A 27,065-nucleotide genomic window follows, 5' to 3' on the forward strand; every position below is an offset into this window, starting at 1 on the left:
AGTCCTGGTCCTGCCAGGTGACATACCTTCTCTGGGCCTCAGTTTCCCAATCCTTGAATGGAGAGGTTGGGTCATTTGACATCTAACAATTTCAGCCCCGGTTGCTAAGATCTACATGTCTGGGGAGCAGGGAACGTGCTTAATTATGGTATAGGCTAGAGGCATTCTGAAGGCCACTTGGTTTGATTTCTAAGTGATATGTTAGCCTCCTCTAAAGTGGTCCCAGCTGTGGCCTATGTAAGTTGGGGCAGTCATGGGCCCCATGACACATTGATCAAATCAGAATTCTCAGAGCAGGGCTGCAGAGAAGTCTCCTGAAATGTGCACCAGCGATCCCAGTGTGGAGTGAGGTTTGAGAACCACTGTCTTGAAGGATGCTGGGAGATCGCCAAGGTGTGTATTACCCACAGGAAGCCAGTGAGAATGACTGGGAGCCTCTGTGGAGGAGAAATCAGCCCAGGGAAGAACCAGATATTCCAGAGCAGGGAGGGAAGCACACGCTCAGCTGAGAACTAATCCTGACTCAGTCTCTACAATATGTTCCTGGTGCCACAGGAAATAAGTAGGTGGGGAAAGAAGCACGAGTTCTGGCCTTTTCCATCTGTGAGCCCGTCTCCTCCAGTCCCTTCAAAGCACCTCCCATCTCTCGACTCCTCACAACCTCAGAAGTGCAGTGCTGAGCTCATCAGGCCCAGAGGGTGAAGCTCCTTGCTACAAGTCATGGGAGAGAAGACGGCAGAAAATAAAGGCGAGAATACATCTGGTCAAGACATGAGGGAGGGGTCAGGCACAGTGGCTCACACCTGTAATCCCAGCACTTTGGGAAGCCGAGGTGGGAGGATCTTTTGACCCACAAGTTCAAGACTGGACCGGGTAACACATTGAGACCCCATCTCTACAAAAATAATAAAAGATTAGCAAGGCATGATGGTGAGCACCTATAGTCCTGGCTACTCAGGAAGCTGAGATAGGGGGATTGCTTGAGCCCAGGAATTGGAGGCTACGGTGAACTATGATCATGGCATTGAATCACAGCCTGGGCAACAGAGCAAGACCCTTGTCTCTGAAAATAAACAAACAAACGAGAGATAGGGGAAGACTCTGTGAAAGCCACACTTCATGACATAGAGCCCTCTCCTCTTATTTATTTATTTATTTTTGAGACAGGGTCTCACTGTGCCGCTCAGGCTGGAGTGCAGTGATGCAATCTCTGTTCATTGCAACCTCCACATCTCAGGCTCAAGTGATCCTCCGGCCTCGGCCTCCTGGGTAGCTGGGAGTACAGGCACATGCCACCATGCCCAGCTAAATTGTTTTGTATTTTTAGTAGAGATGGAGTTGTGCTGTGTTGCTAGAGCTAGTCTCGAACTCCTGGGCTGAAACAATCTGCCCACCTCAGCCTCCCAAAGTGCTAGAATTATAGGTATGAGCCACCACGCCCAGCCTTAGAGCCTTCTGCTCTTAAAATGCCTTCACGTTCATCAGTATCTGTCAACAAGCACTTACTACATGCCTGCCCTGTGCCAGAAACCACAACCCGCCATGGGATGCTAACAGGAAAGATGCACACTTTGCCCTTTGGCCTCCAGACCAAAGGAGGTGGCAAATGCGCAAATCACAGTGTAGTGTGAGAGGCTCTGGGAACCCAGGGAGGGTCCTGAAAGCTAAGGCTGGGCACCCCAGGAAGGGTTCCTGGGGGAGATAGCACTGAGTTGTGAAGGATAGCGTTGAATTATCCAGGAAGAAAGGGGTGTGTGGATGTGAAAGGAGAGAGGTGGCGATATCATTACAGTTTTATACAGTTCAACACCCTAATCCGTCCATTATTTCATTTGATGTGGATATGATGCCGGCTAGAAAGTTCATAGATTATTTTCATTCAAGGAACTGAGTGTCTAGGGGCCAGGATGGAAAACTTTCCTCATCATTACAGCAAGAGAATCAGAGGCCCTCATTTGACAAACACGGTGGTTATTGAAGGAATATTCTTTCTCGCTGATATCTCTATCTGCGTTCTCTCTGAGTCTCTCTAGAAACTTGGGAAATAGATGGAACTTTCTCCATTTTATGAAAGAGGAAGCCCAGGTCTAGAGAGATTGACTTCATCAGTCATACACTTGATGGCTAAGCAAGGACTCAGCATTTTAAAAGACTTTCTGGATTAAAGTGAAAAATGGATTAATAAATAGTCTCCCAAAGTAGGGCTTTCTTTTACCACATCTGCCTGCTATAAACAGACTTAAGGGAGGGGTTATTGTTATCATGTACCTTGTCCACTCCCTGCTTAATCCCAGCTGTTTCACTATCACAACACAGGAATATTCATGACAATTGTTGTAGTTTGGCAATGGATAATTACAATCATGTCATTTTAGCGAGCTTCTCCTGTGGCCACTTGACTCTATTTTTTTTTTTTTTTTTTTTTTTGAGCCAGGGTCTTGTTCTGTTGTCCAGGCTGGAGTGCAGTGGCACTCTCACAGCTCACTGCAGCCTCAACCTCCTGGGCTCAACAGATCCTTCCACCTCAGCCTCCTGAGTGGCTGGGACTACAGACACATGCCACCACACCTGGCTAATTTTTGTATTTTTTGTAGAGACAAGGTTTCACCATGTTTCTCAGGCTGATCTTGAACCCCTGAGCTCAAGCTTTCTGCCTGTCTCAGCCTCCCATGGCGCTCAGATTAGAGGGATGAGCCACCGGGCCCATCTGACCACTTGACTCTAACTTGGAAGCCATCACATTAGATCTAATGATCTACTTTTAAGCTTAAGCAGTGCTAGTGGATTCTAACAGATACAGTAGCTCCCAGGTAGAAGGGCACGTGTGTTCAAGGTAATTTATTTCTGTTGAATCAGAGTAGATTGTGGAGACTTGTGAAGGATGTGTCCTAATTCAGAATATTGGTCTGTGAACTGGCTTTTAGAAAAATCAGATAGTTTTAGAAGTTTCCTTGTAGCTAAAATAGAGATTGCTCTAGTACAAGGAGAAAAATCATGGCTGCAAATTTGGGATGAAAGGGAAAACCACCAACAGAGTTCTCAGGTGGCCAGGATTTCCTAAGGACCTATGTCATTTCCTTTCTCTTTGTAAGCCTTGTATTTTTATTTATTTATTTATTTATTTATTTTGAGACAGGTCTCACTCTTGCCCAGACTGGAGTGCAGTGGTGCGATCTAGGCTCACTGCAGCCTTGACTTCCCAGGCTAAGTGATCCTCTCACTTCAGCCTTCTGAGTAGCTGGTTGTGCAGCCCCACACCTACTTAATTTTTGTCTTTTTTGTAGAGACAGGGTTTCACCATGTTACCCAGGCTGATTTCAAACTCCTGAGCTCAAGCAATTGGCCTGCCTCGGCCTCTCAAAGTGCTGGGATTATAGGTATGGGCCACCGCACCCCATCAGGCCTTATCTTTGATTTCCAAACCTACCTTGTACATTTGGTTTTTAACAAATGACAACAAAGTTCCCTGAACCATAATCAAATGCACATGAACGTATTGACATGTAGCTTTTGAGAGACTTTTTTCTGTATATATTTGTTCATTTCCTGAATTTTGTTTTATATGTACACATTATCTATTAAAAATGGATAAAAGTTTTTTGTTTTTTTTTGAGACAGAGTTTTGCTCTTGTTACCCAGGCTGGAGTGCAATGGCATGATCTCAGCTCACCACAACCTCTGCTTCCTGGGTTCAGGCAATTCTCCTGCCTCAGCCTCCCGAGTAGCTGGGATTACAGGCACATGCCACCACGTCCAGCTAATAGTTCGTATTTTTAGTAGAGACAGGGTTTCACCATGTTGACCAGGATGGTCTCGATGTCTTGACCTCGTGATCCACCCGCCTCGGCCTCCCAAAGTGCTGGGATTACAGGCTTGAGCCACCGCGCACAGCCAAAAGTTTTAAAAAGTAAACATCATCCTTATAAATAATCCGTGGGTTAGAGAGAAAACCCAATGGAAATTATAAAATATTTAGAACTGAACAATAATGAAAGTATTCATGAAATATCATTAATGAAATAGGTTTTGATACTATTATACATCCTGGAAATATAAAATCCCATGGGTGCTACAAAAATAATATCGGGGGAAATTTATAACCTTAAATATGTTGATTAGAAACAAACATGGCCAGGTGCCATGGATCATGCCTGTAATCCCAGCACTTTGGGAGGCCGAGGCAGGTGGATCACCTGAGGTCAGGAGTTTAGGACCAGCGTGGCTAACATGGCGAAGCCCTATCTCTACCAAACATACAAAAAATTAGCCATGATCCCATCTACTCAGGAGGCTGAACCTGAAGAATCACTTGAGCCCGGGAGGAAGAGGTTGCAGTGAGTTGAGATCAGGCCACTGTACTCTAGCCGAAGTGGCAGAATAAGAACCTGTCTCAAAAAAAAAAATGAGGTGATATATGGGAAAGTATTTTTACAAATTTGCCAAGTGCTATATAAACGTCAGCTATTATAGCAATTATTTTTATTAAAATTCATTTACCAAAAGTATGCTGAAAACACTTCCCCTGTTCACATGGGAGGTCTGTGCCTGTGGCAGTTGGGATGGGGATGGTGGCTGTTCTGATTAGGCATCCCATGTCCTGGGTTGGCCAGCCAGCTGCCAGTCCGCTACCAATACCTTAGCGAGTGTCCCAGCTTTTCAGCATGCGATTGAGGAGGGTCCGGTGGAAAATTTAGGGAAAGGATGAAGGTAGAGAAAAATGTTTCTTTTGTGTTGAAAAGAAAACTCTCACCCTTACCTGTGTTTCCTAGGTTCCTGGCTAGGCTGAAGAAGTTATTTTTATTGAAAGGTTAACATTCGATGTGTAATTCTTTTTCGAAAACATCTATAGACTAGATTACAGTGCTTTCCAAGAGAAGAAAAATGAAAACCATAAATGAAAGCTGTAAATTGGATTTAAAATGTTCTAGTAGCTACTCTTAAAAAGTAAAAAGAATCCATAGTGGCGTGTGCCTGTAATCCCAGCTACTCAAGAGGCTGAGGCAGGAGAATTGCCTGAACCCAGGAGGCGGAGGTTGCGGTGAGCCAAGATCGCGCCATTGCACTCCAGCCTGGGTTACAAGAGCGAAACTCCATCTCAAAAAAAAAAAAAAAAAAGTAAAAAGAATCAGGAACAATTAGTTTTAATTATATTATTAGATTTTATTTAACCCAGTTAATCTAAACAAATTGCCATTTTAACATGTCATCAATATAAGAGTTATAATGAGATAATTTCCTTTTTTTTTTCACAGTAAGCCCTCAGAATTTGAGATTGACTTACAGCTCATCCTAATCTGGATCAGCTGCATCTCAAGTGTTTCACGGCCACACATGGCTCATGGCTGATTTATTGGACAGTCCAGCACTAGAACTTTGTTAGGCTTGGGGAAAGCCACTTCATCCCCAAAGAGAAAACATGGCAGGAGTCTAAGTGGCTTCTTGTAGAGGATAGTCAGGGGAGAAAAGTGAGTTCCAGATTGGAGTTCATGCAGTTGTTCATTCATCAAGCATTTCTTGGCCACCAACTTTGTGGCAAGTGCTGTGGTCTTGGCTCTGCAGCCAGCTCACTTCATGACTTTCCCTTCTCAGAGCCCCAAACTCCCTGTTCCACCTTGGAGAAAGTGAAGATTGGTGTCTATGAAGGAGAGCAATGTGTATACCAGCTAGAGGAAAATGCCTCTAGAAATCATTAACAGTGGCGTTTTGAAAGGCCAGAAGCATCAATTGCTTTCATTGATTCCATGGACAAAGCTTTCATGATCCCATTATCATTGTTTTATTTTGAGATAGGGCCTCACTGTTGCCCAGACAGGAGTGCAGTGGCATGATTATAGCTCACTGTAACCTCAAACTCCTGGGCTCAAGCCAGCCTGCCACCTTGGTCTCCCAAAGTGCTGAGATTACAGGTGTAAGCCACTGCACCCAGCCCCCTTTATTATCAATGTCAAAACCAACCAACTTTGTAGAATTTTAGCAGAGGAATTAATCACACAAGTTTTATCCATGGAAACAGTGATTCGTCATGCTCATGGTATCACCTGGGACCCGATTTCTTCACCAGTGTCTTATTGGCCATCCTTCTAAGGAGGGTCTAAGGGAGAACTAATAAAACAAGTCATAAATTCCAGGTGCATTATACATACTAAGTTATCATTCCTGCCTATCAGTAGATTTAACTGTGGGAAGACATCCAGCAGATGTTGCAAGGAGTGGTGCTGGGGCTTAGTACTGTCATTAGGCTTGGAAATAAAGTCACATCTGTAAACTTGTAGGTGGCCATGACTTTGAAATGACTATAGCTTAAATAGGAAAAGTAAATAGAGTTACCCATCCTAGGAATTGGGCAATATTTGCCATGCAGCTGGGCTATCAGGTAAAATCACTTTTCAACTTCTGTGCCTGGAAAATGATTCTACATAGGTATTGAGAAGGAGAATGACTTTTCAAGTCATTTGTTTCAGAAGTGCTGGAAACTCTTTAAATAGATAATGATAATAAAATCAGATACCATCACGGTGGTTGCAGCCCAGGCCAGTATTAGTAATCTGGATGCATGGGGACACGTAGACATGATGCTTGCTAATGCAAGTTCGGTGGTAAGCACCAAACAGACCCCTGACATTGGTATGCAGTCTTTTCAATTTGAAATGTGTTTTCCCAACACTGTCTTATTGAAGCTTTACAACAGCTTTGCGTGGTGAGTACACTATATGTTATAATCCTCATTTTACAGAGAGGGAGATGGAAGCTCATCAGTTAAGTTACTAGGTGAAAGTTATGGGAGTAATGAATTGTAAAGATGTCTATATGAGTGTTTTGGTTTTTTGGTGTGTGTGTGTGTGTGTGTGTGTGTGTGTGTGTGTGTGTGTGTGGTTTTGTTGTTGTTTTAAGGAGCAGGGAGTTTCATAGACAAGAAAGAACTGGAAAGGCAGAAGGAAGAAGCTCCCTCGTACAGAGACAGAGGAAGGGGATCCAGAGCCGAAGGACGAGACCCCCATGATGTTTTTTTTTTTTCAATAGCTTTGGAGTATAAATGGTTTTTGGTTACATGGATGAATTTTATAGTGGTGAAGTCTGAGATTTTCATGCCCCTGTTACCTGAGTAGTGTACATTGTACCTAATATGTCCTTTTTTGTCCTTCTCCCCTCTCCTTTAGAGTCACCAAGCCCATTATCTCACTCTGTATGCCTCTGCATCCTCATAGCTTAGCTCCCACTTATAAGTGAGAACGTGCAGTATCTGGTCTTCCATTCCTGAGTTCCTTCACTTAGAATAATGGCCTCCAGCTCTATTCACGTTGCTGCAAAAGACATTATTGCATTCTTTTTTGTGCTGAGTAGCATTCTGTGGTGTATATGTACCACCTTTTCTCTATCCACTCATTGGTTGATGAACACTTAGGTTGATTCATATTTTTACAATTTTGAATTGTGCTGCAATAAACATATCCGTGCAGGTGTCTTTCTGATATAATGACTTCTTTTCCTTTGGATAGATACCCAGTAGTGGAATTGCCAGATTGAATGGTAGATCTACTTTTAGTTAAGAAATTTCTGAGAATTTTTGTTTGCTTTTGTTTGCCACTCCATATCTTGCTGCCTTCCTAAGCTTCTCCAGTACAGAAAAATGACCCTGATGGCTTATCCAACTTAGGACATGTATGGAGCTTCTTTGTCTAGAGAGGTCCTAACAGTTAAAACAGAATTTCAGCTAACAGCGGAGAACTCAAACGGAGAAGAAGGCAGGACTCCAGTGTTTCACAAATATGTAGACTTCTCAGTACGGACAGGACAGGGGGAAGAAAAAATGGCTGTTCTTGTCTATTTCCAGTACCATCAGACACAAAAGGAATGGGATCTTTGCTCAGAAATACTTTCCTACTACTGGACACAATGAGTTTTATTAGAAGTGAAAAAACCTTCTTGATCCCATCTTCTATATTACAATCCCTTCTCCGCACACTGCACTTCATAGTTCGCAAAGCTTTTTTACAAACGTAACTTCATTCATGCATGCAGCAGTTCCACCCGTTAGAGAACAGTCTTGCACACGGTGCTTGGTTCATTATAGGAAATCAGGTATTTGCTGAGTAAATGAATGGATCAATCTCCATTTTGCAGATTAAAAAACAAAGGCCCAAAGAGGCTGAGTGGTTTATCCCTGTGAGGGAAGCATGATTGAAACCCATATTTTCAGAGTTCAAGCCTGATTATGCTCCCATGTATTTGGACAGGCACCACAGAATATTACTAGGGGAAATAGTCACACTTGCCCTGACTCAGTGTCTCAGTAAATAGGGATTTGGGGGTATCTCAGGTCTCACAGATCATTTCTCTTGCCATAAATTAAATCATTATTCACTTTCTCTGGAAGAGATGGAAAAACACCAGATTAGCATTCCACTCCCCAAACTGCCCAAGGCAGAATAAAGATGGCAGTGAATAGTAGCCAAATTTCTAATTTTCTCATCAAGAAATCAAAGCAGAAGGATTAATCTGTGAGCCACCAATCACAAGTGTAAAATAATGCCAGCTTGGCAGGGAAAGTGGAAAACATTATAGACTGAAAAACCCCCAAACAGCACCTGGTATTGAAATCCCAGCCTAGGAGCCAGATGTCTCAACAGAGAAGAGAGCTTCTTTATTCTCCAGGAATCTCGACACTGAAGAGAGAAATGAGAATATCAAGAAATGGTTTCAAGGATGTTTATGACTAAAGCCTAAAGTAGGGATGATGGAGTCAGTGGTGAGGGAAAGGACGGGGATTTATAAATCCAGAGGTGTTTGGAAGAGTGCATGAAGGAAGGCACTTCTGGACATCCTGTGCCTGAAATGCCAAGCATCTTCTTATTAGGCATTTTCCAGGGTTCAAGCCTCCCACTGAACAGGATCTTTTTTTGAGACGGCCTAGCTCTGTCACCCAGGCTAGACAGCAGTGGGCTGATCCCGGCTCAGTGCAACCTCTGCCTTCCAGGCTCAAGTCATCCTCCCACCTCAGCCTCTCCAGTAGTCAGGATCACAGGTATGTGCCACCATGCCTGGCTAATTTTTGTATTTTTTGTAGAAAAAATGTCTCACTTTTTGCCCAGGCTGATCTCAAACTTTTTTTTTTTTTTTGAGATGGAGGCCGTGCGCAGTGGCGCATGCCTGTAATCCCACCACTTTGGGAGGCAGAGGTGGGAGGATCACGAGGTCAAAAGATCGAGACAATCCTGGCCAACATGGTGAAACCCTGTCTCTACTAAAAATACAAAAATTAGCTGGGCGTGGTGGCCTGTGCCTGTAGTCCCAGCTACTCGGGAGGCTGAGGCAAGAGAATTGCTTGAACCTGAGAGGCGAAGGTTGCAGTGAGCTGAGATCGCACCACTGCACTCCAGCCTGGCACCTGGCAATAGAGCAAGACTCTGTCTTAAAAAAAAAAAAAAAAAGATGGAGTCTCAAACTGTTGCCAGGGCTAGAGTGCTGTGGTTCAATCTCCATTCACTGCAACCTCTGCTGCCCAGGTTCAAGCAATTCTCCTGCTTCAGACTCCGAAGTAGCTGGTATTACAGGTGCCTGCCACCACTCCCAACTAATTTTTTGTATTTTTAGTAGAGACAGGGTTTCACCTTGTTGGCCAGGCTGGTCTCAAACTCCTGACCTCATGATCCACCCATCTCAGCCTCCCAAAGTGCTGGGATTACAGGTGTGAGCCACTGTGCCCAGCCAATAGTTTCAAAATGTTAGCTGATGTATTTCTTTTCTTTTTCTTTTTTTTTTTTAATACAGAGTCTCGCTCTGCACCCAGGCTGAAGTGCCATGGTGCGATCTCAGCTCACAGCAATCTCTGCCTTCCAGGTTCAAGCTATTCAAGCTATTCTCCTGCCTCAGCCTCCCGAGTAGCTGGGACTACAGGCACAGGCCACTGCGCCCAGCTGATTTTTTTTTTTGAGAGGGAGTCTTGCTCTGTTGCCAGGCTGAAGTACAGAGGCACAATCTCAGCTCACTGCAACCCCGCCTCCTGGGTTCAAGCGATTCTTCTGCCTCAGCCTCCCGAGTAGCTGAGACCACAGGGACGTGCCATCACACCCGGCTAATTTTTGTATTTTTAGTAGAGACGAGATTTCATCATGTTGGCCAGGATGGTCTCAATCTCTTGACCTTGTGATCTGCACACCTCAGCCTCCCAAAGTGCTGGGATTACAGGTATGAGCCACTGTACCAGCCTGGTCTCAAACTCTTGAGCTTAACCAATCTGCCTCCCTTGACCTCCCAAAATGCTGAGATTACTGACATCAGCCACCATGCCTCACCGAAGAGGATGTTAAGGAACCATCTTGTATAACACTCCCGACTCTGGCCAGTCTGCCAATTGTCTCCAAAACTTTTCTGTCACTGTCATTAAGCTTCCGTTTGTCCTTCTAGGGTGGTAGACAAATCATTATCCCTTGAAGTACTATTTCCCTTTATCTGGGTTCTAGAAGGTGTTGTCCTTATGTTGAGTCCAAACCTCCTCCCAGGTACTTCTCCCTGGGAGCCCATTCCAAATCAAACTAATCCCTCTTCACTCTCAATTTTGTCAATCACAGAAGACCATAACCATGCTGCTCCCACCCCCTGCAGCTGCACATCTCCAGCCAGAGGGTAGTCGCTTAAAGCATTCCCAGAAGCATGGGGTTTCCAGATCTGTCATTGTGCTGGCCATCCTTCTGGCCAAGTTTCTGGACTGAAAGTTGGACTCAAGATAGTGTGAACTGCAGAGGGCACCTCCTCTAGGATTGTTATTTAACATCTACCTCTGCCCTCAGAAAAATGCCCACTAATGAGAAGGAAGTGCAGGATGGAAGGACGGTTGGTCTCTGCTCTCAGGGATGGACGCTGGAGAACTGCTAGGGCCCATGTGCTGGGTTGTCAAGGCAACAGGCAGCACCATTCCACACCTCCGCATCGCAGCTTCGGGGCCTGGGCCTGGTCCATGCTGCAGCTGTGGGCTCAGCAGTGGGTGAGGGACCGCGCTCTCCAGAATCCCTCAGGGCAGGCTCGTGCTCCCTCTTGGAAGCTCTTGGAGCAGCCGCATCAGGCCCTCTCTTGCCCCAGCAAGTTTTTGTAATTTACAGTCTGCCAGCAGCTAGGCCCACCCATCCTGGGCCTTGAGTCTCCTGAATGCAGGTTCTGTGACCTCCAGAGAGAAAATGTGCCCAGGAAATGGCCGGGGGCTAAAAGGTTGTGACAGCAGAGCAGGGGCGTCGGGAGGATGTGTGGTGTCAGCAGTGCTTTGGTCTTTGACTTCAAGCTCCTCCCTGGAGCATCCACAGAACTTTGCAACCTCCTCCTTCTTATAGGTGAAGAGACAGGCCCAGAGAAAAGGAGTGACCCACCAAGGGCACAACGTGATGTACACACAGAGGCTAGCTACACAAGGACCCAGTACCCGCCTCCTGGAATCTGGGGCAGCCAGTCTTGCTTTTCTGGGATCTACTGTGCGGGCTCCTAGCAGAAGGGCACAGGACGTGGGTATTTCCGCTTCTCCACCTATTTCCCTCGGATGGGATGCAGGCTCACAAACACTACATTTTGACTTTCCACTTCAGAGCACTTACATGCCACACAGTGCAGAAACTGTGGGTTAGCAGGAGATCAGGCACACCGCACTGGACATGCCGCAAGGCCACAGCAAACCCTTCCGGCATCGCTTCCCCTATTTGTAACATGGTCTGGGTTAGCTGGTCGCTGAGATCTCTTTCTGCACAGACATTCTGCGTTGCTCTGTGGTCAGGTACCCCAGGAATCTGTTTAGTTTATGCTGCAGAGAGATCTCATCCAGTGTTAGTGAATTAGAAAGGAATCTGTATTTATGCCAATTGCTTCTTTTACTTCACAAGAGAAAGAAGAGTTTTGAGGATGGGACTAGTCCCAAAGCAGCTCTGCTGTTTATGATGGATGTGTGGGTGAGGGGGAGGGTATTTCAGGACTCAGAAAACATGCTGGCCCCTCACAGGAGCAGAGAGTTCCCAAGGGAGGCTTCCCCACCCCCTTAAGCCTAGTTCGGGTACAGTCCCACGTGCAGCCTCAGTCTTACCAACGCCACCACCATACTGCTAGGTGGGGACCTCTCCACTGTATCTTGTTATGATATCTTGTTTATCCCCACACCTGGCAGGTATTTACCGCATTCTTTATTAACTGATGAAATGGGCAGAGCCTGTCTACTGAGACAGGAAGGCCAGACGGGAGTGGGTTGTGGTACATTTGGAAATATTGTGCTATAGTTTGTCATAGCACCTGGGCAGGTCTCCTACCTCCTTTTTTATATGTAAAATAAGGGAGTCTGACAGATAAGAGTTTTCCAAACTGTTCTGTAAAGCACTAGTGTCTTGGATATTTTGCAGTCAAAACAGTCTCCCTCGCTAATTGGGGTGCTGTGACATACTGTAGCACCTTCTTGGAGATCATATCCACATTTGAATATTAAAGGCTCTGAGAAGGCCTCCAGTAAAGAAATCTGTCTAATTTTATTTAGATCAAGTTTCTCCAAAATTTTTTGGCCTCCTTCTCCTTATATCTGAGGAACTAGACTAGTGTTCTGAACCATACAACCTGGGAATACTGAACTAGAGAATTTCTTTCTTTCTTTCTTTCTTTCTTTCTTTCTTTCTTTCTTTCTTTCTTTTTCTTTCTTTCTTTCTTTCTTTCTTTCTTTCTTTCTTTTTCTCTTTCTCTTTTTCTTTATTTCTTTTTTTCTTTTTCTTTTTCTTTTTTTGTAAACAGAGTCTTGCTTTGTCACCCAGGCTGGAATGCAGTGGCGCCATCTCAGCTCACTGAAACCTCAGCCTCCCAGATTCAAGCGATTCTCCTGCCTCAGGCTCCCAAGTAGCTGGGATTACAGGCATGCGCCACTACGCCCAGCTAATTTTTTGTATTTTTAGTAGAGAAGAGGTTTCACCATGTTGGCTAGGCTGGTCTCAAACTGCTGACCTCAAGTGATCCCCCCGCCTCAGCTTCCCAAAGTACTGAGATTACAGACGTGAGCCACTGTGCCCTGCCTGAACTGGGTAATTCCTAGGTGCCCTTGTAACTATATTTCACTGAGAGAGGAGGTAGCCTGCTGTAGTGAGAACAGTGTGGACTTTTTTCCAGTGGTGGAATCAGTACTGGGCTTAAGGCTTGGCTCTGTCTTTTAGTAGCTGTGTGGCCTTAAGCAATTTATTTAGATTTCCAGACTTGGATTTACTAATCCGTAAGATGAGCCTAATAATACCTGTTTGTTACGGTTGTAGGTTGCTGAGAGTGTTAGATGAGGTAACGGATATGAAGTACCAAGAACAGTGTTTGACAAACAGTAGGCTCATAATAAACATTAATTCCTTCGCTCTATCACTTCTAATGCTCTACTTCCACTCCTTACCTCTACCACCAGATCGGGCTGTTGGCAGGAAGAGAATGCAGCAGGGAGGCAGGCTGAGTCCAGATCCTCACACGGCCCTAACTGTACTCTCTCAGTTTCACGGACCACACCCCAGCAGGCCGTTTGGCAGGGAGACCAAGGTGAAAGGGCCAGGGGGGAGGTGGCAGAGAATCTTTCCCTCTTTGCCAAGCAAGTGGGTCTTCTCTGTGCTAGGGAACTAGATGCCGTTAGTGACAAGAGAAGATAAAAGGATGCTTTCAAAACGAATGCCCACTCTCATCAATCCACTACCTAAAATAAAAAGCCCAAGCCCCAATGTGAGGTCAAAGCCTTGGCCTATCTCCTGGGCAAGAAGCTAGCACAAAGGCAGGCTCCCAGGGATGGTGAGTGAGAAGGCAGGGTTAGGAATCCAAAAGGGCAGGACTTAGAAAGGCTCCTAGAAGCCTTGGCACCAGGAGAGCCACGGTGGGGGGATCTGCCCTTGGAGCAAAGTCATCACTTGACAAACACAAATCCATCTCCAGGTTTACACGAGACATGACTTGATTGTGGTGGAGGAAGCAAGACATCTGCCAGGGAGGCGAGAATGCAAGCTGGGGCTTGGCTTGTAGCAGGCACTAAACCAGTGGGCTGGATCAAATGCCATCAACCTCTCAAATGGACTCATCTCATTTTCCTATTACTTTCTTTTTTCCCTTCTCTCCACTTTAGGGCAATATTGAAAGAAAGAATGTAGGAGCAGGGTGAGGTGGCTCACGCCTGTAATCCCAACACTTCAAGAAGCCGAGGTGAGCGTATCAGTTAAGGCCAGGAGTTCGAGACCGGCCTGGCCAACACGGTAAAACCCCGTCTCTACTAAAAACACAAAAAAATTAGCTGGGTGTGTTGGCGGGCGCCTGTAATCCCACCTACTCTGGAGGCTGAGGCAGTAAATCACTTGAACATGGGAGATGGAGATTGCAGTGAGCTGAGATCACACCTCTGCAATCCAGCCTTCGCAACAGAGTGAGACTCTGTTTCAAAAAAATAAAAATAAAGAATACTGGTCTTGGAGACAACAGTGGTTTTAAGTCTTACTCTGCCTTTGCTAGTTTTGTTACCTTAGGCCAGTTACTTAACCCCTCTGAAGCCTAGTTTCCTCGTGTGTAGGACGAGGAAGATAATTTCTGCTCAGAGAGGAGTTGCAGGGACGGACTAAGTTATCCTTAGGAAATTCCAGTGTGGCATGTGTGACCCAGATATGGGGGAAGACATTTTTAATTCTAATAGTCTGTGTTTAGTTTCACAGGCATTAGAAAAATAATTGACATGCCAAATCCTTTTATGGATGTTGTTGATTAGTGCAAGGCTAAAGTAGTTAGGTAAGTTGATTTATTTATTTCTTTATTTGGAGATGGAGTTTTACTCTTTCGCCCAGGCTGGAGTGAAGTGGTACGATCTCGGCTCACTGCAACCTCCATCCCCCGGATTCAAGCAATTCTCCTCCCTCAGCCTCCCAAGTAGCTGGGATTATAGACGCACACCACTACGCCTGGCTACTTTTTGAATTTTTAGTAGAGATGGGGTTTTGCCATGTTGGCCCAGCTGGTCTCCTTACCTCCGTTTCCTCCCAGACCAACTCTTGACTGTCCTATTAGGACCCTCTTGCCGTTAAGTCCTCTGAGATAATGAAGGTATCAGAAGCTCTAACTGCCTCTACCAAATCCCCACCTCCAATACATTTTCCAGAGCTTTTCAGGAGACAAGAGAGTGAGAATGAGAGGCACTTAGAGGAGGAGAGAAAACACAAACCCAGGAAAGAAATGTTGCGAGAATGACAGTCAGATCATGAATCTTTGAGACAGTCCTGAGACGTCTTCCTGTTTCCTAAGTGGGCTTTTTTTTTTTCTCTTGAGGACATGGAAACCCAGAGAGGGGAAGTGACTTGCCCAAGAAAGCAGTGAGTACCCGAACCTGGAAATCGCCATTTTTAGGCCATTATTTGCTTTCTGTCATACTGGGGAGTCTGGGCTTTATTGCCCTGGAAGACCAAAGCTGTTCTCTCTTAAAGTCAGTCCAGCCATTCAAAACAAAACAAAATAAAAACAAAAGCCGCGGGAATAAATACCTCTACACCCTGGCTCTGTTGGATCAGGACCCAGCTCTTACAGGACATGAATGAATGAGCGTCCAGAAAGAGTCCCCTGCCTGGAGTGGAGCTGTCACTGCACAGAGCTGGGTGGAGAGGGGATGGGACAGGAATGCTACTCAAATGTCACAGGCTCTTGCTGCTCCCACCGAGACTTAGCAGATATCTTAGATAAACGATTTTCTATTTGTGGTATAGCCCTAGAACAATTTCCAGAGTCTTGAAATGGTTATTCTTCATCATTTTCACCAGGTAGATGGTTGCTTTGCTGGGGGAATCTGCTGGTTTCCCACTCCACAATTCCTGGTCACCTCTCATATTATGACATTTTACTCAGGGCTTTTTTAAAAAACAACAACAACAACAACAAAGTCTCATTCTGTTGCCCAGGCTGGAGTGCAGTGGTATGATCTCAGCTCACTCCAACCTCCACCTCCCAGGTTTAAGTGATTCTCATGCCTCAGCCTCCCAAGTTGGGATCACAGGATTGTGCAATCAAGCCTGGCTACTTTTTTGTATTTTTCGTAGAGATAGGTTTCACTATGTTGGCTAGGCTGGTTGTGAACTCCTGGCCTCAAGTAATCCACCTGCCTCAGCCCCACAAAGTGCTGTAATTACAGGTGTGAGCCACCACACTCACACCCAGTAGCTCAGAACTTTTTTTGACTGAGATGTACATATAGGGCTTTTTTTTTTGGAAAAGAAAATACGTGATGCCAGACACTGCAGATTACCAAGTCCACATCCATTCTCTCCTTTCTTCCTAACAGAGCCCCAGTCTTGCATGGGATGGCAACACGCCCTGTAGGAAAACCCTATTCCCAGCCTCCCTTGCAGCTAGGGGGAGCAGCATCACTCAGTTCTGAGTAGAACTGAGATGGAAGCAGAAGTACCTCCATGGACTCCCAGGAACTACTTAAAGGGGCCGTAACTGGCTGGCAGAGCTCTTTGCCCTTCTGCCTTCTTGCCTGAAGCACAGGGGTCCTGCCTGCAGGGAGAGCTGTCCACAAGCTTGAGGCCAGGTGCGGGCAACAATCTAAAAGTGGAGCAGGAAGGAGTCTGGGTCCCTCAGAACATTGTACCAGCTCTGGACAGTCTGCCCAACTCCATTTAGCAAAAATAATAAAACTCGTTTGCTTGTCACCATTCCTCAGGTCTCTGTGACATGCAGTCAAACGAAATTCCTTAATATTCAGTAATAAAACATCAATGGGGGCCGGGTGCAGTGGCTCAAACCTGCAATCCCAGCACTTTGGGAGGCCAAGTTGGGCAGGTCACTTGAGTCCAGGAGTTGTAGACCAGCCTGGGCCACATGATGAAACCAAAAATACCCAAGTCAGCTGGGCATGGTGGCATGAACCTGTAGTCCCAGCTACTTGGGAGGCTGAGGTGGGAGGATGGCTTAAGCCCAGAAGGTGCAGGTTGCAGTAAGCTGAGATCATGCCACTGTACTCCAGCCTGGGTGACAGAGCCAGATCCTATCTAAAAAAAAAATCAGTGGGTATATGGTGAAGAGTCAGTGTCTTTGTTTCCTTAGCCATCAAGCCAATAGGTTCCTTTCCCGAAGAAAACCACTGTTAACATCTTCTTTTAAACCTTTATATGTAGGAGACTATTTTTTTCAAGGCTCTTGATGAGAGTTTAAATCTAGAATTCTAAGACTTAAAAGTACAAGGAGGGCGGATGTGTGAATCACACTAAGATCATCTTGTTCGGAGATCTCTGTAAGGATCAGAAAATGCATGGAGGTGGCCATATTCCCTGATAATACATGTCTAATGAAAGGTGTTTTTGTTTTGTTTTGTTTTATAGACAGGGTCTCATTTTGTTACCCAAGCTGGAGTATAGTGGCATGATCATAGCTCACTGCAGCCTCCAACTCCTGAGCTCAAGTGATGCTATCACCTAGTCCATGAATGAATAATTCCATTTCATCTCGTGTTTTCTGTGTACAAATTCTATAAACATCGCCATATCTCTAAGAGCAAATCTTGTTTGGACTTTCCAAACAAGTGGAAAGTTGCTGCTTCCTGCCTTTTCTCTGATGCAAATGCCCTTCCCTCCAATTTCTTTTTTAGAGATGAGGTCTCACCCTACTGCCTAGGCTGGAGTGCAGGGTCACTATCAGAGCTTAGTGCAGTCTGGAACTCCTGGACTCAAGCAGTCTTCCTGCCTCAGCCTCTCAGTAGCTGGGACCACAGGCTCACACCACCACGCCTGGCTAATTTTTCTTGAAATGGAGTCTTGCTGTCACAGCCCAGGCTGGAGTGTAGTGGCATGACCTCTCTGGACTTTGACGTTCCAGAGAGGTGACCAGAGATGTTTCCCAGAACGTCCTCCACTTCCTGTTGTTGTCCACACTCTCTTCCAGTAGAGAGGGTGGGAGCGTCATTTGAAGTCACCCTTCCAGTTTAAAGCTATTTATTTCCTTGCTGTGAAGGCCCATGTTATGCTGGGACAAGGCTTGAGCCTCTGAAATGTACAGCTCTCTTTATGGATGCATGAAACGAAGATCTAAATCTAGTCTACTGAATGGGAAATTCTGACTTTGTCCTTGAGAATTGAAGAGACTTTAGTGTTGGATCCTTTTGGTGAAGATCAAAATTTCTAATTAAATTCAGCCAATAGCCAATACATTCTCAAACTATTAAATAACTCACCAAAGCCCTCTAGTGCTGCGTCCATTTTTATTTACCTAATTCAGTATGTAATAAGATCAAATTAGAATGGAAAATGCGCACGTTGCACTTTTTTCATAGCTGCCTTATTTGAAAAGAAAAGATATGGAAGAGCTTGGTGACTAAGCATGACACTAGGTAGGTGTGGCAGGAAGAGAATCAAGGAGGTGGCGATGTGCCACCAAGCCCCTTTGTGTGTGCTGCTCCCTGGACATACTCACATTGCTGCTTCCTGCCTTTTATCTGATGCGAATCCCCTTTCCTCCAATTTCCTTTTTAGAGATGAGGTCTCGCTCTATCGCCTAGGCTGGAGTGCAGTGTCACTATCATAGCTTAGTGCAGCCTTGAACTCCTGGACTCAAGCAGTCTTCCTGCTTCAGTCTCCCAAGTGCTGGGACCACAGGCTCATGCCACCATGCCTGGCTAATTTTTTTTTTTGAGAGGGAGTCTTTCACAGCCCAGGCTGAAGTGCAGTGGCATGACCTCGGCTCACTGCAACTTCTGCCTTCTGGGTTCAAGCATTTCTCTCACCTCAGCCTCTCGAGTAGCTGGGATTACAGGTGTGCACAACCACACCTGGCTGATTTTTGTATTTTTAGTAGAGATGGGGTTTCACCATGTTGGCCAGGTTGGTCTTGAACTCCTGATGTCAAGTGATCCGCCCATCTTGGCCTCCAAAAGTGCTGGGATTACGATCATGAGCCACTGCGCCCATCCCTGGCTAACTTTTTTAATTATTTGCAGAGACAGGGTCTTGCTATGTTACTCAGGCCAGTCTCGAACTACTGGACTCAAACAGTCCTCCCACCTTGGCCTCCCAAAGTGTTGGGATTATAGGCGTGAGTCACTGTGCCCAGTTTCCTCCAAATTTTATTCATATCTATCTTTTAAGTCCTGTCCCAAATGTCTCTTTCATTAATATTTTATCAATTCAGTAGGTGAATCTACTGAGCCTTCTTGCATATTTTAGTTATACCATATTTTGCTTTCATCTCCTGTCTTTCATTGTGAACTCTTTAAAGACAAGACCATATTGATCTTATTTTATATATTTATTTTTGGCATAAGCCTTGTTTTATTAATAATTCTTTAGAAAAAGAAAGAGAAAATTTACTTTTCTTTCTTGTTCCATAATTTACGCATATTTATTGTAAATCATTAGAAAATACAGCAGAACAAAATCAAGGAATACAAACCTTTTGTATTTTGTTGTACAACATTCTAGGCTTTTAAAATTCCTATATTTGCCATAAAGATATATCAAAATTGGATCATACTACAAATAAACTTTTTAAATCTACTTTTTATATTACAACACATTATTAACATTTTCTGTGTTAATATGATCATGTTTTTAAAAATGGAAATACGTTGCTTCTCTGATTATAAAAATGTGTGCCCATCCTAAAAAATTGAGACAAAATATAGAATTGCATACAGAATCAAATAAAACTTATGTCTTAATCACACCACATAGACCACTGTTCATATTCTAGTAAATAGCCTTTCATATTTTTTCCTGTGGAGAGGTGTGTATGTGTGTCACATCAATATATATTTGTTTGAACATCTTCATTTATACATACAATTTCTTGTACAAAGATATTGTGAACATCTTTCAATGTCAATTAAGATATCTATACCTTTTTTAAGTATCTGCATAGATTATGTGTGGAGCTGTCACAATTAAATACATTTTCTATTATTGACTGCTTACATTTTTCAAAATACTTCTTTAACAAACATTATAGATCATCCTAATATATGCATTGGTAAATTTACACTTTCCAGGTTTTTTGTTTGCTTGTTTGTTTGTTTTGAGACAGAGTCTCACTCTGTCGCCCAAACTGGAGTGTGGAAATGCGATCTTGGCTCACTGCAGCCTCCGTCCCTGGGTTCAAGCGATTCTTGTGCCTCAGCCTCTGGAGTAGCTGGGACTACAGGCACACACCACCATGCTCAGTCAATTTTTGCATTTTTAGTAGAAACGGGGTTTCACCGTGTTGGCCAGGCTGGTCTCAAACTCCTGACCTCAAATGACCTCCTGCCTCAACCTCCCAAAGTGCTGGGGTTACCGGCGTGAACCACTGTGCCTGGCCAGCCACCATGCTCGGCCTTCAGTTCTTTTATCACTTTGGTAAACTGAGAATGTGGCCTAGACAGAAAGTGCTTTGTTCTGAATCTACCTGTGAGTGAGCCACAGAGCGTGGGTTACAGAGGGGTCCTGAGGCCACGAGACTCCCAGCTCTGCCTTCCCCATTCACCGCACTCCCCTGGGCAGCCCTTCACCCCTTCCCAAACTTTTTGATTTCTTAATAAAGAGTTTATATTCTTTATTTACTCAAGTTTATACTCAAGTGGTTTATACTATTTCTTATGGCAAAAATAAAGCAAAGTACGATGTGTACAAGTTACTATAAAGCATGTATCACAAGTGGTTTAATCATCTCCCAACAACTAAAATTCATTATTGTTGGTGTTTAACATGAGGCAAAGGAGAAAGACCAGGAAATTTGGAACCCAAAAGTCTAGATTTGAGCCTATAAACTTCAAACGCCTACCAGGCCATGCAACAAAACACAGATGGTTTACATGCCATGATTTTGTTTTGTTGTATTCCCTAGTCTCTATAATGCATATGCACAAGTGACATAAGAAGAAGGAAAAGTAAGCTTTCTTTTTCTTTTTCCAAACAAGTATCAATAAAATAAGACCCTGTCTTTAAAGAGCTGACAACCTATCTGGGCGTATATTTTCTCCCCTGTAAAATGGCAGGTCTGCTCATATCTGCTCCCTGAGAGACTTGTAGAGATCAGATAAGATGGCACCTACAAAGTGAGTTTTGTGCTTATTGTACAAATGTTTACCTGTGTTAACAATAACACCTGCTGTTATCGATCCTGTTAAAAATATGTCCGTACCCTTATATGCCAGGCCCCATGGGATTTTCTAGAATGTGTTTCTCAAATGAAAGAAAGGAAGTGACTAAAACGACATAGCGGAAAGAACCGGACTCAAAGAGCTGGAAAGCCTGCATTCTCATTCCAGTCCATTCGGACATGCGTGTTTTCATGGTTAAAAGGAGGAAGTTGGACAAAATGACCCTACACTGTCTTCCGGCTCTGGGACCCAGGTCAGTTGTTCTGTGAACTTCGGCAAATTATTTCTTTGCAGACCTTGGTTTCCTCACTGGTCAGACAAAGAGGTTGGGTTGGATGAGCTCTCTGGTTCATTTCCTTTCTGAGAATTTACACAATCACAAAGAAAACCCGTGGTCATTGCTGTTCTCTGATGTACTCTTTTTTTTTTTTGACACAGAGTCTCACTCTGTTGCCCAGGCTGGAGTGCAGCAGTGTGATCCTGGCTCACTGCAACCTCCATTTCCTGGGTTCAAGTGATTCTCATAACTCAGCCTCCCGAGTAGCTGGGATTACAGGCGTGCGCCACCACGCCCAGCTAATTTTTGTATTTTTAGTAGAGATGGGGTTTCAGCACATTGGCCAGGCTGGTCTTGAACTCTTGGCCTCAAGTAGTCCACCCCCTTCAGCCTCCCAAAGTGCTGGGATCATAGGCGTGAGCCTCCGAACACAGCCCTCTGATGTACTCTTATGCAAACCACAACTTGGCTCTCCAGGCTGCGGCCTCAGAGACCATTGACAGTAGACTGTGGTTTGTCTTCTCTCTGGTTTTTCTGCGGCATGCTCACAAATGGTCTAGTGATAACTTGGCAGTCAAGCCAAGCCTTCCATTCAGAGGCCTTAGACAGGTGATGAGCAAGGGCTGTACACAGCTTTACCTTCCTGGTTCCTGAAACTTGAGTGTCCCCTGCATGTTTAAAGGTGGAGCCAGACCTATGTAGCTTTTTTTTCTGCTGTCCCCCGGCACCAAGTACTCCAGATAAACTCACTGTCAGTCTTTCCCCGGGAAGGGCTGCATCAACCCCTCCGTCACTCTTCCTCCTGCCTGGGATGCCTCTGTGATCTTTTTCTTGCCTATTTACCTGAAATGCCTCCTACTGAATAAACAGCCCTTCCTTATCTCCATAATCACCATCAATCTCTCCTCTGAATTCTTTCCACAATTGATGTGCATCTATTTTTAGATATTATCAGTTTGTCTTTTAAGCTCACTTGCTTCTTGTCTGTCAAGGGCTGGGTGTCTGTTCACGTACACAGTGCCTCATACCAGCAGGCATTCAATGAAACGAGCACTGCTGTGATTTATAAGGGACTTGTAGACATCTAGTCTTCCTTCAAGGTTTTATTTTGTTTTATTTGTTTGGGCTTACGTGGAAAATTTGGGCATAAACACATTAAAGTTGAGGCTTTGATATTAGTCCCCGAGGGCCCTGCCTCCCTGTTCAGCCCTGAATTATGAATATCATCATCACCAGGATCAGTAACAACAGACTCCTAAACAAAAAACCCAATTGTGAGCCTCCCAGAGGCTCAGGTTTCACTGAATTGAAGGATTCATCAGAGATAGTGAGGCACAGTAGTTAAGACCAGGGCCTCTGCAGTCAGAAAGAATTGGCTTCAGATCCTGTTGTGGCCACTTGTAGGCTGTGTTACAAGTTTCTTAGCCTCTCTATGCCTCTGGTTGGTTTTTGTTTTTGTTTTTATGGAGGTGGGGGATGGAGTCTCGCTCTGTCACCCAGGCTGGAGTGTAATGGCCTGATCTCGGTTCACCACAACCTCCTCCTCCCGGGTTCAAGAGATTCTCCTGCCTCAGCCTCCTGAATAGCTAGGACTGCAGGCACACACCACCATGCCTGGCTAATTTTTGTATTTTTAGTAGAGACAGGGTTTCACCATGTTGGTCAGGCTGGTCTTGAACTCCTGACCTTGTGATCCACCCGCCTTGGCCTTTCAAAGTGCTGGGATTACAAGCATCAGCCACCACACCCACCCTAAGCCTCTGGTTCCTTATGTACAAAATAGCATGCTAATACCTATCCCCTAGGGAGGCTTCACATTGACCAATGTGGAGCTCTTAGCACAGAGCATGGCTTCAGGAATGGTGGCTCACCACATGGACACGGGTACCTCCTGGAGCACCCTGTACTCTGAGGGTGTTCTTAATGCCACTAATAGAGTTAGACACATGACAAACGGCACAGGGCATGTTTGAAAGGCTTGGAGGTAAGAAGTCAATGCATTTTGTCATTTACATGGGGCTTTTACCTGTGTCATCTCATAATTCCACATGACACTGTACAGGGTGAGCAGGGCAGGTATCACCATGCCCATTTCTCGGAAGAGAAATCTTAGGCTCAGAAAGATTGAGTGCCTGGCGCAATAAGGTGGTTCAGACAGCTGGGCTGTGTCCCTGAGACTTAAACCTGGGTTTGCTTGTTTTGTTACAACTCCTCTTTCCAAAACAACACACTGGGATGCTCAAAAGGAGTGGAGCTTTGCTTTGGGACTTGGTGATAACGAGACCTGCATACATGAGGAATAGGGTGGCTGTCCCAGACAGGCACATTTTACAAACAGGTATAGAGTGAGGGAGCATCATGTTGGGCTCCAGGAGAAAGAATTAGACATGTTTCACTGAGTAGGGGGGTTTATGAAAGAGTAGTAGAAAGTGGCCAGGCACAGTGCCTCACACCTGTAATCCCAGCACTTTGGGAGGCCGAGGCAGGCTGATCACCTGAGGTCAGGAGTTCGAGACCAGCCTGGTCAACATGGTGAAACCCCTTCTCTACTAAAAATACAAAAATTGGTGTGGTGGTGGGTGCCTGTAGTCTCAGCTACTTGGGAGGCTGAGGCTGGAGAATTGGTTGAACCCAGGAGGCGGAGGTTGCAGTGAGCCGAGATCGCACCACTGCACTCCAACCTAGGCAACAGAGCAAGATTGTCTCAAAAAAAAAAAAGTAGAAAATAATGGAATTAAGATTGAACATATTCTGAAAGGCCTCGACTGCCAAACTAAGGAATTGAGGCTCCATTAGGCCATGAGGAGCCACTGAAGCTCCCTTCCCAGAGGAAGGACATGCCACCATCCAAGGGACAACAGATGGTGAGGACAACATGGCGGCTTCCAAAACCCTGACTCACCAGGAACGGCTGAAGAAGCTGAATGTTTGACCTAGAAAAGAGAAGACTTTTGGGAGGGAGGGAGTATTTGCCAGATTTGGGGTAGAACACAATCACTGTTGGACGAAGGAAGACCACAGCTATGCTCTATGTGGTCTCTGTGTATGTCTGGGGGAGCAGTGACAGTGGGCGAGTGAAAGCTGTAGGGAAATAAATGCTCAGTTCAGATAAGGAAGAGCTTTCTGGTCCTTTCAGTGCACTTTAACCCAAGTTTTTTTTTATTCATTTGTTTGTTTGTTTGTTTTGTAAAGATGAGGTCTTACTATGGTGCCTAGGCTAGTCTCAATCTCCTGGCCACAAATGATGCTCTCCCCTTGGCCTCCCAAAGTGTTGGGATGACAGGGTGAGCCCCTGTACCTGGCCAAAACCTCGGTCTCTTAAGAGCCCACCTGCAAAGTACTGGGAGGGAACAGTGACTGATACAGACAAAATCCCGGCCTTCCTGGAGATCATATGAAGTGGGAGGAAGATAGGCTTTAAGCAAAACCACCCTAGAAATTAATGTTTAGCCAGAGCTTCCCAAGTACAAGTATGGGCTGCTTTGAGAAGTGTAAATCCAGCTGGGCTCAGTGGCTCATGTCTGTAATCCCAGCACTTTGGAAGGCAGAGGAGGGTGGATCATCTGAGGTCAGGAGTTTGAGACTAGCCTGGCCAACATGGTGAAACCCCATCTCTACTAAAAATACAAAAATTAGCCAGGTGTGGTGGCGGGAGCCTGTAATCCCAGGAATTTGGGAGGCTGAGGCAGGAGAATCACTTGAACCCAGGAGATGGAGGTTGCAGTGAGCCAAGATCACACCATTGCACTCCAGCCTGGGCAACAGGTATAAAACTCTATCTCAAAAAAACAAAAATACCCCATCCTAGGAGTTGTCAAGAGACATGTGTCATGCTAGAAAGGGCTGGATGACTTCTCAGAAGATTCTGTGTCTCAACACATGTTGTGAAATCTTCATCCTTTAATTAGAGGGAGAGAAAAGGCAAGTGATCAATTAGTTGCTGTTTTAAAAGCCCACATCTGCATGCTTCGTCTTCACTGCTGTCTGAGGCTCAGAGTGTGGCCAAGCAGGAATTTCATCCTGTGTGTAGCTGGGTGGCTCCACCTATGAATTGAAAATCATTTAGCTGAAATTGTGACACAGCTGCAAATTACAGTCTGCCTGCAGGTTGGGGCTGTGACTGCGGCCATGGCGCAATCCTCCAGTACTCAACATTAAGTCAGGGCAGAATTCTGTCAGGGCCCTACTGCTGGTCAGTTGCAAAGACTACAGTCAGCCCAGCTGGAAGAGCTGTGGAGGGAAGAAGGGAAGCTGGTTGTGTGACACCAGCCTGTCTACAGAGGAGCATCATACTCGCAGGGTCACCTGGCTCTCAGCCTCGTGGCAGCTCTGGAAGGTGTGTGGATCATGCCAATAAGGATACTGAGGGCCAGAGAAGTCAAAGAACTCAGCCAATGTCACACAGTGGACACGTTCCAAAGCCTGGCTGTGAATCCAGGTCTTTTGACTCCAAATCAAGGCTCATTTTTACTACATTACTCTGGGATCAAGACTGACCAGCTACAGACCCTTCTAGAGAAGACCAGGTGGTCAGTGGTCAAACCTGTGGGACCCCTTGCAAAACCTGTGACACTCAGGGCCTTTGAGGTTATTAATATACTTTTTTTTTAAAGGCAGAGTCTCACTCTTTCACCCAGGCTGGAGTGCATGGCACAGTCTCGGCTCACTGCAACCTCCACCTCCCAGATTCAAGCAATTCTCCTGCCTCAGCCTCCTTGGTAGCTGGGATTATAGGCACTCACCACCATGCCAAGCTAATTTTTGTTATTTTAGTAGAGACAGCATTTTACCGTGTTGCCTATGCTGGTCTCAAACTTCTGACCTCAAGTGATCCGCCTGCCTCAGCCTCCCAAAGTGCTGGGATTACAGATGTGAGCCACCGTGCCCGGCCAGGCTAATAATATAATATTATCAACAGTAACTTCTTACACTGAGCCCTGACCTACACTGTGCGGAGCCTCTTACACTCATCATCTCCTTTGATTCTCAAAGCAATTCCACTCAGTTTTACAGTGGAGGAAACAGAGGCTTTGATAGGTGAGGAGACTTGGCAGAGCCAAGACTGTGTGTCTTCAGGTTCCTCCCTGTCACCTCTGCAGCTTTCCTTATCAGGTCATTGAAAGGAATGCCCAAGGTCTGATTTTCCTTGGCTCCCAGGCCAACAGCAACAACCACAACAATAACAAGCAAAACCCTCCTTTCCTTTAGACCACATTCAGAAGCATGCAGGGCACTTTCACATCCATTCATCCCGTGCCGTTCATGGAGCCGTCCTTCAGCTTTCTGGCAGGATGAACTTGGTGCCATGAGTCCTTGCCCAGAGTCACAGCTAGTGCCTATGGTAGGGGCCGAGACCACACATGATTCTCCTGTCAGGTCCAGGGCTCTTTCCATGTCCCTCTCTACCCTCTGCTCTTTCCTTAGTCCTCTGCCAGAGCCTACAGTGCATCTTATTCTGCCTGGCATGGGATGGGTGCACAGCCAGCTGTCTTAGAGCCACCAGAGTCCCGGGAAAGGCTGACTGATTTAGGCACCGACCTCTGAGATTAAGCAAACGGGCTCTGGAGCCATTTACATATGGGTATGAATCTTGTAGTTGGATAGACTCAGGTTAATATCCCTGTCCCCCGTGAGATGGCAAAATAATAGCCCCTTTGCATAGGGCTGCTGTGAAGATGAGAAAAGGTAATATATGTAAAGTGTTTAGCCAGTGCCTGC

At 45.4% G+C, this 27,065-nt stretch overlaps 1 protein-coding gene and 1 long non-coding RNA gene across 1 annotated transcript; both read left to right on the top strand.

Annotated features, from left to right (window-relative positions):
* The window catches only part of TGM3 (transglutaminase 3), a 131,686-nt gene that overhangs the window by 56,434 nt on the left and 48,187 nt on the right, over positions 1 to 27,065 (top strand).
* On the top strand, positions 12,746 to 18,144 carry LOC144582827 (uncharacterized). The gene is made up of 2 exons (XR_013536271.1): positions 12,746 to 13,524; positions 13,909 to 18,144. It is a non-coding gene; the product is annotated as an uncharacterized LOC144582827 (long non-coding RNA).

Source organism: Callithrix jacchus, chromosome 5 (genome assembly GCF_049354715.1).
Source record: "Callithrix jacchus isolate 240 chromosome 5, calJac240_pri, whole genome shotgun sequence".
NCBI lineage: Eukaryota > Metazoa > Chordata > Mammalia > Primates > Cebidae > Callithrix > Callithrix jacchus.